We start from the raw sequence: 14,194 nt of genomic DNA, 5'->3' as shown, positions 1-14,194 counted from the left end.
GGTCCGACCTTAGACTCCGCCTCCTCCAGCAGAGCCAGCGCTGATTGGCCGAATTCCGTACTCTGGCCAATCAGCACTGGCTAATGCATTGTATTGGCGTGATGAAGCAGTGCTGAATGTGTGTGCTTAGCACACACATTCAGCTCTACTTCATCGGGCTAATAGAATGCATTGGCCAGCGCTGATTGGCCAGAGTACGGAATTCGGCCAATCAGCGCTGGCTCTGCTGGAGGAGGCGGAGTCTAAGATCGCTCCACACCAGTCTCCATTCAGGTCCGACCTTAGACTCCGCCTCCTCCAGCAGAGCCAGCGTTGATTGGCCGAATTCCGTACTCTGGCCAATCAGCACTGGCTAATGCATTGTATTGGCGTGATGAAGCAGTGCTGAATGTGTGTGCTTAGCACACACATTCAGCTCTACTTCATCGGGCTAATAGAATGCATTGGCCAGCGCTGATTGGCCAGAGTACGGAATTCGGCCAATCAGCGCTGGCTCTGCTGGAGGAGGCGGAGTCTAAGATCGCTCCACACCAGTCTCCATTCAGGTCCGACCTTAGACTCCGCCTCCTCCAGCAGAGCCAGCGCTGATTGGCCGAATTCCGTACTCTGGCCAATCAGCACTGGCTAATGCATTGTATTGGCGTGATGAAGCAGTGCTGAATGTGTGTGCTTAGCACACACATTCAGCTCTACTTCATCGGGCTAATAGAATGCATTGGCCAGCGCTGATTGGCCAGAGTACAGAATTCGGCCAATCAGCGCTGGCTCTGCTGGAGGAGGCGGAGTCTAAAATCGCTCCACACCAGTCTCCATTCAGGTCCGACCTTAGACTCCGCCTCCTCCAGCAGAGCCAGCGCTGATTGGCCGAATTCCGTACTCTGGCCAATCAGCACTGGCTAATGCATTGTATTGGCGTGATGAAGCAGTGCTGAATGTGTGTGCTTAACACACACATTCAGCTCTACTTCATCGGGCTAAATAGAATGCATTGGCCAATCAGCGCTGGCCAATGCATTCTATTAGCGTGAACTGAGTTTGCACAGGGGTTCTAGTGCACCCTCGGCTCTGCTACATCAGATTGCTACATCTGATGTAGCAGTGCCGAGTGTGCATTAGATGTGTAGTTGAGCAAAACTGACTCAGCACTGCTAAGTCTCTGCATTCGCATAGGAATGCATTGGCCAGCCTTCGGCCAATCAGCGCTGGCTCTGCCGGAGGAGGCGGAGTCTAAGGTCGGACCTGAATGGAGACTGGTGTGGAGCGATCTTAGACTCCGCCTCCTCCAGCAGAGCCAGCGCTGATTGGTCGAGTTCCGTACTCTGGCCAATCAGCACTGGCCAATGCATTTCTATGGGGAAAAGTTAGCTTGCGAAAATCGCAAACTGACAGGGATTTCCATGAAATAAAGTGACTTTTATGCCCCCAGACATGCTTCCCCTGCTGTCCCAGTGTCATTCCAGGGTGTTGGTATCATTTCCTGGGGTGTCATAGTGGACTTGGTGACCCTCCAGACACGAATTTGGGTTTCCCCCTTAACGAGTTTATGTTCCCCATAGACTATAATGGGGTTTGAAACCCATTCGAACACTCGAACAGTGAGCGGCTGTTCGAATCGAATTTCGAACCTCGAACATTTTAGTGTTCGCTCATCTCTATTAAGTAAAGTCAGACTGAAACATTTTATTGAAAGTAGCTGCTTTCATTCCCATATAATAGCTTACTTCTGTAAGTCTATTTTCTCCTGTAATTTTGTGTCCTCGCTGAACTGCAGTAAACTTCAATGAAATTGTCTCTACTTAATACACTATATAATAAGATAATACGTGTTTAAAGGACACTCAGCCCCTATCATAAGCAGTTACCTCTAATTGATGATATCACCCAAGGCTGTGCAGCCATTGTCCATTAAACAGGAAGTAGACATTCCTCTTTCGTCTTTACAGTGTGGGGATGAAGGTAGTGGTTAAGCTTAAAATCACCCAACCTGATCATTTCCTTAAAGGGTTGCTGAGAAGTACTGTACATTTTCCTTTGACATTACATTCACTTGCAAATCTTTTAGCTACACATTGAAAACATCTGAAAATCTACATAACAAAACAAAGCTGTAAAGAAATGTAAATTACTGAAGAGTTTCAGGACCAGAAAGAGAGAGTGGGAGAGGGGGAAAAAAAGAAAAACAAAAAAGAGACCTCTTGTTTTTTGTGTACTAAACTGGGAATACAAGCAGCAATTTTCATTAGGATGTAAGTGACAAAGTTGGATCATTAATATTACTGTTATATTTACTTATTTTGTGTATTGTATGTAAACCCCCAAATGGAAAGCACCATGGAATTAATGGTGTTATATACCGTATATACTCGAGTATAAGCCGAATTTTTCAGCACAGTTTTTGTGCTAAAAAAGCCCCCCTCGGCTTATACTCGAGTCAGCAAAAAAAAAAAAAAATTTATTTATTTTTTTTTTTTTTTTTTTTTTAGGGGAGTACGTCTATGACCAGCAGCAATATCAATGTATAGAACCTCCCATAAAATAGTGGAAAAAAAAAAGCTTTAGGAAAAAAAAATTTAAGTTCTAAATCCCTCCTTTCCCTAGAATACACACAAAAGTAGAAGATTACTGTGAAACACATACACATTAGGTATCCCGGTGTCTGAAAGTGCCCGGTCTACTGAATATAGGGTATCTGCAGTGCTCCTGTAACCTCGGAAAGGAGTTAATAGGAGCACTGCAGATACCCTATAGTCAGCCAGGCTGAATTCCAAGTGTGTGTGGGGGGGGGGGGAAACCCAGTCCTCAAGCTCAGGGAAGGGGCAGACAGACAATCAAAACACCCCCTCCCCTTCCCCAGGACCCAGCAACTACTGCACCCAAAAACTCCGACCATTTTAATTTTTGAAATTTTCCAGTAGCTGCTGCATTTCCCCCCTAGGCTTATACTCGAGTCAATAAGTTTTCCCAGTTTTTTGTGGTAAAATTAGGGGGTCGGCTTATATTCGGGTCGGCTTATACTCGAGTATATACGGTAAATAAACAATAATAATAATGATAATACTCATTCATTATTGGAAGGCCATAAAGTGTCACTTGTCTAATCTTCAGAGTGTTTTGTATAAGTTCAAGGCTTCATACATACGGACTTCTGAATAATTGTAGTAAGGATCTGTAAATTTATCACGTATAAAATTCTGGGTGCTTTTACTGTATCTATTATTTTAAAGAAGCACTAAACCCAGAATTTACCCAAATAAAAAAGATCTACATTAGATGTGCATCAACCAAACTTTTTTTGACCGAACTGTTTTTCAATGGTTCATTGGACTGTCTAATAGGTATGGAGAACTCCCGACACTCCCCAAAAGGCAGATGTCAGAGGAAATATAATAAATGATCATTTTGTTTAAGAGATAAGACTTTTCTGTGCTCTGCACTTGTCGACATACTACCTTTCCCTGCAGACCTGGCCACTTGGTTACCTCTGTGTGCATTCCTGTTTTATTAAGGATTAGTGTTCATCGGCAGGTTTACTTCTGTCATCCTTCAATGTCTATGTGCATAAAAGTCCACTTTTCTAGCCACTCTGTGTGTATATTGTTCTCCTGTTTAGATACATATACTTCTACTTGCAACCTTGGTCTCTGCTATGTATTCCTGTATGCACATATATCTATCTGTATGTCTAAGCATTGTTCTTGTTTGCTTGTATTCCTATTTGTCATGTTTAGACCAATGTCCTTCTGCCTCTTTGGCTATAAATGAATGGACAGTAGGGTTGAGCCAATCTTGACATTTCAGGATCGCTTTTAAAATCCGATTTCCGATTATGTTCCATCCGAACCCAATCCCAATCCGAATTCCGATCCTAATGCAAGTCAATGGGATTTTTTAATGATCAAAAATCAGATTTTAAAAATGATCCTGATCACTACACAGCATGGAGTCCAAAAATTGAAAGCTTCAATTTTTGGACTCCATGCTGTGTAGTGATTAAAAAATCCACTGGCTATTTAGTCCCCCCCCCCCCCACGTTCCTGCACAGAACTGCTGACGCCTGCCCTCCCGGTGTGTACATCACTTTCTGGAGCTCTGGGCGCCCCCGTGTCCCTAGGCTAGTGTTACTGATGCTGGGAGAAGGTGGGGCTTGTTGTAGCTTAAGAGAGTATGGGCGGGTACAGGGCGGGGAGACGTGAGTGCATCACTCACGTCTCCCCTACCTGTACCCTCTCACACTCTCCTAAGCCTCAACAAGCCCCGCCTACTTCCAGCATCAGTAACACTAGCCTAGGGAGACGGGGGCATGCACGGCGCTCTGCAAGCATGTGAAAGAAAGGAGAGGGCAGAGAACAATGGCCTGGAGCTCCGGGGAGTGGCAGCGGTTCTGTGCAGGTAAGTGGGTTGAGCGATCGGGATCGAAATTCCTATCCCAATCTTTTTAGGCGCCATCGGAACCCATTTGCGATTGTGAAATTTACTCGATCACTGATCGGGATCCGATCTTTTCCGATCCCGATCACTCAACCCTAATGGACAGCTTTAGGTTACATATATAACGTTCAATAGTCTGTGTCAGACTTTTCTGCAGCATATCCTTGATTTCCACTGAGCACAATTCTACTTTATGCTGCATAAAATCACTTCTGGGACAAAACCAAATACTGGTGGTTATCCCATTGCGGAGACCCTGTTAGATGCCTGCACTGTTACCCAAGTGATACTGCCCCTAGGGCTACATCCAGGAAGTCTGTTCTGCTTGTAGTTATAGACAACTTTTTAATTGTTGCCAAAATAACTGTGAAAATAAATCCAAACTGAAGTTTAGTTTAGAGTGTGTTTATCTGCAAACAGCCAGCAGTGATGTGGCTTTTTTCCCATAGAGGAAAGTATGTATACATAGTACAAGGTAAGTTGTTTAGCTACAGAGAGAGGTAATGAATGAGTCACAATGATACAGATGACAGATGCCAAGCATTAGCTCACTAATGCTAAGTCCACAAACATTGCTTTGCCTCACCACAATATTTTTAAAGGTGTTTTTTTCAGACATTGACTGTCTAAGAGCCAGGTGCTCCCCTAGGCAAACATACTAGTATTTCACCTATTGAGAGCTGCCCGAGATCTACTCAGGTTACAAATAACATGCCTTTGGTCTTTAGTAAGATCAAAAGAACTAACTATTGGTAGCAATTCACACCATACTGTGCAAAGTCATCTAAATCTCCATTCTTAAACTGTAATGCAATAATGCTTGTTATTCTAAACTGCCTGTCCTCCCATCAGATGGCAATTTGAATAAATAGCAGTCCCTGTTCCATGCTGACAATTATCTTACTTGTTTAGCAGAGTTAAATGTGTGTCTGCGCCGCTTCTTTTTTTCTTGCACAGATGGAACGAAGAAAAAAAAAATCATAGTTCTAAGACATTATGATGTAGAACGCCCATGAATGATTCTGATTAGACTAGAAAACTGATGCCGAATTGCTCTTATAGCAATCATATACTCATTTAGAGCTAAGATTAAGCACAAATCAATGAATCTCATCAATTTACAGTTTTATAGAAGCTGATGATAGGCTTGATTTTTTTCTATGACAATTTATCTTGGAATACTAGACAAAAGAACAATTCATTGTGGCTAGCGGGAATCCCACAGATAAAATATGAGCTAACGTATTCAGCAACAGTGGGATAAAACATCAAACTGGGCATATTGTCGATTTTTTTTTTTAAGATCAAGATTATGCCTATTTTCTTCATGCCTCTCCGATCCTGCACTATATATAGCATAGTGAGGAGAATTTACTATTTCCTCTGTAGCAGAAAACTGGTGTAAATGGGAACAGTTTGACGTTTGGCCTTTTTTGTGCCAAAGATCCACCACATAATTGTTTCAGTGCCTGCTCACAACTTTTTTACGAAAGGTGGGTCTTAGCCTATCTCCTCAAGTAAATATCCCATCTTATTCTTATCTTTTGGAATTTCATAATTTTTCAACTTTTACCATAGCGTTGCCCTAAGTTGCGTTTTTTTAGGAAAAGTTGGAGTTTGCTTTTAAAGGTATATACATGTTTATGTACATAATAGAATCCACAACCAAATCTAGCAAGTGTGCATTTTGCCATGGATTGAAAAAAGCATCTACGACCTAGAGATCATATTTCTTCTGAATACTGCAGATATAATAGTGTAACTTGTACCCAAGATACTGTATATATGTAAAGATATCTATAAGAATAACTTGCAGATTTTGGTAGGGCTTGCAAAAGATCTGATTAGTTTTCACATTCAACTGACATATGTTTAGCCTATGTTGAGAAAAGTAATCAGGCATGTTGAATTTCAACATGCCCAATCCTATAAGGGATTCTATCATTAGAATCCCTTTTTTAACTAAGTACACATCGGAATAGCCTTAAGAAAGGCTATTCTGCTCTTCCATTTCTTATTCTGATCCTCGTTACCGAAATTTCCGAAGAAATTTCTTCTTTCTTCCTTATATACATGAGTTTTCAGACAGCACTGGGGGCTTTCACCTGCACTCCAACAGCACAGGGCCCCCTGTGCTGTCCAAAAACTCTTCAGTGACACCCCTATCTTCTTCTACTGGCAGATTCTTCGTCGCATCACCGGCCACATCTTTATACGAAGGCGCACACTGCGCTTACACAGCCGAACGGGCACTCGTGTAAGGCAGAAGGAAAATTCCCGGCAGACATGCACAGTCAGCGCTTTTAGATAAAGATGCGGCTGGTGACACAACGAAGAGGCGGCTGGCAGAAGTAGACAGAGGCGTCACTGGAGAGTTTTCGGACAGCACAAGGGACGCCCCCTGTGCTGTTTGAGCGCAGAGGAACACCCCCTGTGGTGTCTGAAAACTCATTTACATATGGAAGAAAGAAGCTATTTCTCAGGAGCGGCGGCGCAGATCAGAAAGAGAAAGGTAAGAGAAGAATAACCTTTCTTAAGTCTATTCTTACGTGTACTTAGTTAAAAAAGGATTATAATGATAGAATCCCTTTCATTTCAAGGGAGATAAAACACCGCCGGAGGTGTCGGGCAGTCAGTACTCCCTTCTTTTCATTCATAACATACATACGCTGGGTTGAACAGGGCACACACATTTTGTTTGAAAGAGCCCTCAATTCGAATCTACAAACAATAAAGTTAATAAGGAAATATTGCTATGAGACATTACATATCATATTGCATATGATTATCTGTGTGAACTATTAGTCATGGTTTAGTGACTCATATTGTGAATTGGCAGCATTTTTGGATCCAAGCACATGTCAGGCACAGACCTGCAACAATTTAATAAAAAATTCCAAACACATTAAAATGTGATTTATATTGCCTGTTAGTAAAACTAACCATATACTGTGACATTATATACAGAGAGAAGTGAATGATTTTTCACTTTTTTTTTCTGAACAGTGCACACCTCTATGAGTCAGCGGCATGCCAAAGCCATCTATTTTGAAGAAAACATTGGCACACAAGGGGCCTTGTATTAGTGGTTAAAGTGTCAAGCTTGAATAAATTTGCTTGCAGGTTCATTTCCTGAGTGAGTCACTTAAATTCCTCATGATCTCAGCCAAATGTATTTATCTCCATTTCACAGGATGTACTACAAAAGCAAATATGTACCGTATTTTTCGGACTATAAGACGCACTTTTTTTCCCCAAAATTTCGGAGGAAAATGAGGGTGCGTCTTATAGTCTGAATGTGGGTGGAGGAGTGGGTTTGCAGCATGGCCGCGCTACTGCCACCGCTGGTTTTCTTCAGCGGCAGGAGTGTGACAATACTGCAGGCCCCGGCAGCTAAGACACTCCCCGGCATCCGCCGGTCTATTACAGCAGATGCCGGGGACTGTCTTAGCTGCCGGGGCCTGCGGATTGCCGCGCTACTGCCGCTGAAGAAAACCAGCGGTGGCAGTAGCACGGCCATGCTGCAAACCCACTGCTCCTCCACAGGTCCCGACAGTCAGTTAGCCCCCCCCCCCTCGGCCTCATACCTTTAGTGATGCAGGCCGGCTCCTGCACGACGAGGCCGCAGGAGCCGGCCTGTTCCGATGACAGCCGGGAGCCTAATGAAGGCTCCGAGGCCTGTCATAGATATATATTACTATCGCGGCTGGTCTATGACCCTCCGCGATAGTAATGTATAGAATCTCCCATAGACGGCAACACACTTGTATTGCCGTCTATGGGACTTGCAATCAAATGATTGCAGGTTCAAGCCCCCTAGGCGGGGGATATTAAAATAGTAAAAAAAAAAAAAAAAAAACACTTAAAAAAAAATATAATAAAAAATAAAATAAATAAAAGTTCACCTCCTTTCCCTAGAATACATATAAAAGTATAACATTACTGTGAAACATATACATTAGGTATCCCTGTGTCTGAAAATGCCCTGTCTACACCTGGCCCCACAAAAAAAACGCCCTATACATCCCCGTACAGCTGCAGGGTCACCTGTCAATGTGGCCTTGCAGCTGTTCCAAAACTACAACTCCCATATATTAAATATTTTACCATTTTTTGCCTGAAATTTTTTTTTTCCCTATTTTTCTCCTCTAAAACCTGGGTGCGTCTTATAGTCCGAAAAATACGGTATCTACATCTTTAGGGTGAATCTTTATTCATAAACAAACTTTTCCTACATTTCATATAGTAATTCTTGGTGATAACATAGTGTTAAAGAAGATCTGTCACCAAGTAGAAAATACTAAATATAATACGTCATTGGATTCTTTCCCTTTCCCTTGACAATTTGATGGTTTTCTTTTTAAAATCCATCCACTCATTCAAAAGATATGGCAGACTCTATGTAAACTGGCTTTGATTCCTTATGTGGGCGAGATCTTTATGATGCACTTTATTTTGCATTTTCTACTTGGTGACATGTCCTAAGTTAAATAGTGTTGCTCTAACACTGGTTAGAATATTGGCATATAATTTACTCGTAGGCTTTTTTGTGCAGTATTCCAGATACATTGTATATGCACTACTGCAATGTGCACATGTGTACATGTAATGTGTTCTTTTTCTTAGAACCAATAATAAGTGAATTTTCAAGAGTTGTCTTTAAGAAGAATACAGAATAAATAAATGAATGAATTAAAGTTCTATAAATCTTTTACCAAGGCTTTCCCTCTGTGGCTAAAGTGCAGTTTTGAGTACATATCATTTAAAGGTATAAGGGAAGTTGTCTGAAGGGGTTGGCCTATTCTTAGTAAATGGGAGAAAATAGGGGCCGTGTAGTGGCGTAACTAGGAATGGTTGGGCCCTAAAGTGAACATTTGACTTGCCCCTCACTTCTCCCTCATCCTCCCCTTTTCCTGCCTCAGCTCCTTCTCCTGCCTTAGCTCCTTCTCCTGTACCATCATGTGCCTCTTCACAGCAACCCACCATCTCCCAGACTTTTGAGCACAGGCAAAAATACAGCGCTACCCACCCCCATGCACAAGCCTTAAACACGCACATCTCCAAACTCCTGGCCCTGGAGATGTTGCCGTTCTGGCTTGTGGAAACTCAGGCTTTCTGTGACCTGATGGCAAGTGCAGCACCTTGCTATGCCGTCCCTAGCCGTCATTACTTCTCCCGCTGTGCCATCCCCGCCTTGCACCAGCATGTGTCATGCAACATCAGGTGGGACCTAAGTTCCGTGATTTGCACAAAGGTCCACTTGACCACTGACGCGTGGACAAGTGCATGCGGATAGGGATGCTACATTTCACTGACGACAAACTGGGGAAATGTAGTTGAGGCTGGGACCGGATCACAATCTCGGGTGGTCTACTTTATTTCCCCACCCAACATCCCTGGCAGGGGCTCTGAACCACCACCCTCCTCCTCCTCCTCTACCATCACATCGACCCCAGCTACCTGCTGGAAACGCTACAGCACTGGCATGGGGAGACGTCAGCAGGCCGTGCTGAAGCTCATCAACTGGGGGACAGACAGCACACTGCCTCCGAGGTGAGGGATGCCCTCCTCGATGAGACAGCAACATGGTTTTCGCTGCTGCACCTGGGCCCAGGCATGGTTGTGTGTGATAACAGCCGGAACCTGGTAGCAGCTCTGGAGCTTGCCAACCTCCAACACGTTCCATGCCTGGCCCACGTGTTCAATTTAGTGGTGCAACTGTTTTTAAAAACGTACCCAAATGTACCCAAGCTACTGGTGAAAGTACGGCGCTTGTGCACCCACTTTCTCAAGTCTACAGTAGCCGCTGCTAGCCTCCGAAGCCTCCAGCAACGCCACCATCTGCCATAACACCGGCTGATGTGCGACATCTCCACATGCTGGAACTCAACATACCACATGTTGAGTAGAGTGTGTGAGCAGCAGAGACCCTTGATGGAGTACCATCTCCAAAACCCAAGGGTTCCTCAGAGTCAGCTCCCACAGTTTCTGCACCATGAGTGGCCATGGATGGCAGACTTATGCAAGATCTTGCGTGTCTTTGAGGAGTCAACCATGAGGGTCAGCTGTGATGACGCACTCGTGAGTGTCACAATCCCGCTCCTGTGTGTGATGCGAGAATCCCTCATCGCCATCAGGGATAACGCATTGGGCGCTGAGGAGTCGGGCATATTTGCAGAACCATCCCAGCAGGATAGTCAGGGAACACTCCTGTCCGCTTCACAGCGTATATTGAGGGAGGAAGAGGAGGAGGAGGATGACGAAGTGGCAGATTTCATTGTCACACAGAAGGCTAGCGGGGAAGTTCAGTGTGTCCCATTGCTGCAGCGTGGATGGGCAGAAATGGAGGAGGAAGAGGAGGAAATGGAGAGTGACCATTTCGCTGGGAGCAGCCAAGTCATGCCAGGTAACACTCTGGAACACATGGCTGAATATATGTTGGAGTGCTTTTCAACTGACAAACGCATTGTCAAAATCTTGGAGATCAACGACTACTGGATTTTTGCAATCCTCGACCCCCGGTATAAAAATATGGTTTCTAATTTTATTCTGGGAGAGGGGAGGGCCAGTTGCATGAGTCATTGCCACAAGGAACTGGTGCAGAATATGATGGAGATGTTTCCATCAACTCTCGGCGGCACACAGGAGATTTCCTCCAACAGGCGAACAACTGCCATCCGGTCCACACCCGGCAGGGGAACACTCCCCAAGGTCTGGGACACGTAAATGGCACCCATTCACCAAACTACCGCCACTGAGGGGCCTAGTGTCACCAGGAGGGACAAGTATAGGCGCATGTTGCGGGAGTACCTGGCCGACCCCAGCCCTGTCCTCTCGGATACCTCTCCTATATTTATTGGGTCTCCAAGTTGGATTTGTGGCTGGAACTTGCGCTGTACGCATTGGAGGTCCTTTCCTGCCCTGCCGCCAGCGTGCTTTCAGAAAGGGTCTTTAGCGCAGCCAGTGGCATTATTACAGATAAGCGCAGCCAGCTGTCAGCTGACAGTGCTGACAGGGCTGACCGGCTGATGCTGATCAAAATTAACAGCCACTGGATAGACCCATCATTTTCATGTCCACCTGTGTCAAGCACCCCGACATGAAGTTTCATGTGTGTGCTCACCCTCTACAATTCCTCCTCCTCCTCCTCCTCCTCCTGCACCATCAGCATTGCACAATTATGCTCCTACTAGGCTCAATCCACCCTGATTCCCCCCAACTCTGCTGGTTAGAGTCTCAATCCACCCTGATTCCCCTCAACTCTGCTGGTTAGAGTCTCAATCCACCCTCATTCCCCCCCAACTCTTCTGGTTAGAGTCTCAATCCACCCTCATTCCCCCCCAACTCTGCTTGTTAGAGTCTCAATCCACCCTCATTCCCCCCAACTCTGCTGGTTAGAGTCTCAATCCACCCTCATTCCCCCAAACTGTGCTGGTTAGAGGCTCAATCCACCCTCATTCTCCCAAACTCTGCTGGTTAGAGTCTCAATCCACCCTTATTCCCCCAAACTCTGCTGGTTAGAGTCTCAATCCACCCTGATTCCCCTCAACTCTGCTGGTTAGAGTCTCAATCCACCCTGATCCCTCCCCTACTCTGCTGGTTTGAGTCTCAATCCACCCTCATTCCCCCCAACTCTGCTGATTAGAGTCTCAATCCACCCTCATTCCCCAAAACTGTGCTGGTTAGAGGCTCAATCCACCCTCATTCTCCCAAACTCTGCTGGTTAGAGGCTCAACTCACTCCAAGGGCCAAAAACACTGCCGGTGCAAGGCTCTACTCACTGCAAGGGCCAAAAACACTGCTTTTTAAAGGCTCTACTCACTCCAAGGGCCCAAAACTCTGATGGTGCAAGGGTCTACTCACTCTAAGGGCCTAAAACTCTGCTGGTAAGAGTCTGAAGTCACCTAAAGGGCCTCAATCTGTGCTGGTAGCTCAGCTTAAGGGCCTGTAACTTAATTTTGAAGAGCTCACATTAAGGGCCATAAAAGTGAATTTTGGAAGGTCTTACCACATCACACACACACACACATCCACAATGACAGTTCAGGGTGGGTACTTTTGGATTTCCCATTGCCTATTCCATCTGTGGTTATTTAAAGGGGTGCTTGTTAAGGTTTCATTACAGTAAAATTTGGATTTCTGTCCATACAACTGGGGAGTAAAGAAGGTTTCCAGGTATTTTCCCATTTTCATAGAGGTTTTTTTGAGTGTGGAAAGTGTGTAGTTGATAGGCTATGATAGTGGGGTAAAACTGTGACTTGGGCTTGTTAGATGCCCACAGACATGCTTCCCCTGCTGTCCCAGTTGCATTGCAGAGGTGTTGTCATCATTTCCTGAGTTGTCATAGTGGACTTGGTGACTTTGGAAACAAAGCATTTTTCCCCATAAACTATAATAGGGTTCGGTACTCGTTCGAATAGTGGAATATTGAGCGGCTATTCAAAACGAATAACGAATATCGAATATTTTACTGTTCGCTCATCTCTATTACTTACCTCTCCCTGGCTCTAATGCACTCCCTGCTGATTTATGCCATGTTCAATGTAGGTACAGATGTCACTTGAGCCAGATCTACATCACGATGCATAATGACGTCTGGTATGTCACCAAACAGAGCACAGGAGAGGTAAGTAACAGTGTTTATTATGTTCCCTCACCTACCGTGGCCCTCTGATCATTATACTCTGAGTTCTGAAAAGACCGGAATCTGCAGGAGGAAGCGGAGTCTAAGATCGGTCCACAGCAGTCTCCAATGTGGTCCGATCTTAGACTCCGCCTCCTCACAGACAAGCCTCTGGCAGAACCAGCGTTGATTGGCCGAATGCTGTACTCTGTATGGCATTCGACGAATCAACGCTGGTCAATGCATTCCTATGGGAAAAAGTCAGCTCCCGCATATCGCAAGCTGACAGGGATCCCGAAGTAATACAGTGAATTGGGCATGTTAGATGCCCCCAGACGTGCTTCCCCTGCTGTCCCAGTTGCATTCCAGGGTGTTGGCATCATTTCCTGGGGTGTCTTAGTGGACTTGGTGACTCTCCTGAGTCAAAGAGTGTGATCCCCTGAAAGGAGCATTTTTTCCCCATAGACTATAATGGGGTTCGATATTCGTTCAAATAGTCGAATATTGAGCCGTTATTTGAAACGAATATCGAATATCGAACATTTTACTGTTCGCTCATCTCTATTACAGATTAGTACATATGTGAATAGGAATATTTTATAAAGTGTAATCACAGTGCAAAGAAAATACTAAGTGAAGTTATAGCCCTGGAATTATAGCAATGGCGATGTCCAAGCACAGTGTTAATGTACACTGCAATATTTCAGCACACATACTATATCATGATAACAGTATAACAAGGGTTAAATATAGAAAGTCTTTTCCTTACAGGCAATAGTCCATGAAAACTTTTTCATAACATTATACTTACCAGGTGCCTTGTGTCTGCTTCCATGAAACCCTATATCTCCCATGTTTTGGTAGGTGTTGTGTTCCTATTACACAAGCATTAGGTCCTTACATTGAATTTTGTCAGGGCAAGCAGGAGCCATTTATACCAATGAATAGGAAACAACTTGTTTACAGTGTTAATTATTAGTGTGAATTGTGGGAACTCTTCAGAAGAATTGTCTTACAAAGTCCTTTCACTCCCATTATAATTAGAAGCACAAAATGCCAAGATGTAAATCAACACAGCCATCCGTACTCAATGACAGCCTATGTCAGATCATTGTGAAGTATATACAAGGCTACAAGCTACAG

Source organism: Leptodactylus fuscus, chromosome 2 (genome assembly GCF_031893055.1).
Source record: "Leptodactylus fuscus isolate aLepFus1 chromosome 2, aLepFus1.hap2, whole genome shotgun sequence".
NCBI lineage: Eukaryota > Metazoa > Chordata > Amphibia > Anura > Leptodactylidae > Leptodactylus > Leptodactylus fuscus.
Note: the sequence above shows the minus strand (reverse complement) of the source record.